General features: G+C 40.7%; 1 non-coding gene across 1 annotated transcript; it reads left to right on the top strand.

Moving 5' to 3' along the window:
* Window positions 1-490: 490 nt before the first annotated feature.
* LOC115082779 lies at window positions 491-596 on the top strand. The gene has a single exon (XR_003854269.1). It is a non-coding gene; the product is annotated as a U6 spliceosomal RNA (small nuclear RNA).
* The last annotated feature ends 247 nt before the right edge of the window (window positions 597-843 follow it).

The raw sequence follows: 843 nt of genomic DNA, 5'->3' as shown, positions 1-843 counted from the left end.
CGGAAGAGCCAGAAGATGTGAAGAAACCTAGTGGTACCAGTGGAGCTGAAAGTCACATGAGCCCCAGAAGGATTACAAGGTGTAGGCACCCTGGCAAGTTAAAAATCTATACCTCTGACTGAAATATAAAGGAGGATTTGAGCCAAACACACAGTGATGAAAAGGAGAGGCGGAGGGAAGAAGGGAGAGGTAGTGTTGCCTAGCACTTCAAATAGGGAGCCCAAGAGAGAGAGGAGCAGAGACGGGTGAGGGAGAGAGAGAAGCAAAAGGGGAAATGAAAGAGACAGAGATAGTAAACCATTTTTTGCTTAGCTTTAAAATGCAGCATGTGTATTTGAGGGCTACAAAACCTGATATTGCCTACACTACTCTGGAGACCTCATTATATGTTACCTGCAGCTGGCTCTGGTGGACCATTGGCTTTCCAGAGGAATCTGTATCTTTCTTTATTCTTGGCATTGCCGTTGTGATTATAGTGTGCATGTGCTGTGCAATCATGTATTTATGCATTAAAATTGATTGGCATGATTCAGAAAAGATTAGCATGCCCTCTGTGCACGGATTTCATGCAAATTCATAATGCCTTCCAATTTTTGGGGGCCTATTCAAAGTTTGATTTCTTATTATTGAAAACTGGGAACACTGGATGAATATTGGCTGTCGTACAATAGGTAGAGGACCCATACTTAGTTCTTTTGAGTCGACTGATGGTACCTGAATAAGAAGGCTTCCAATGGTAAAATAAAAAGATAAGACTCTCATGCAAATGACTGAATACTGATGGAAGATCAATAAAGATTTAAATAATTTAAAAAAATATGAGTTGGACATGCATTACCATTC

This window comes from Rhinatrema bivittatum, chromosome 1 (assembly GCF_901001135.1).
Source record: "Rhinatrema bivittatum chromosome 1, aRhiBiv1.1, whole genome shotgun sequence".
In the NCBI taxonomy this organism is placed as follows: Eukaryota; Metazoa; Chordata; class Amphibia; order Gymnophiona; family Rhinatrematidae; genus Rhinatrema; species Rhinatrema bivittatum.
Note: the sequence above shows the minus strand (reverse complement) of the source record. Positions and strands in the feature narration are given on the sequence as shown.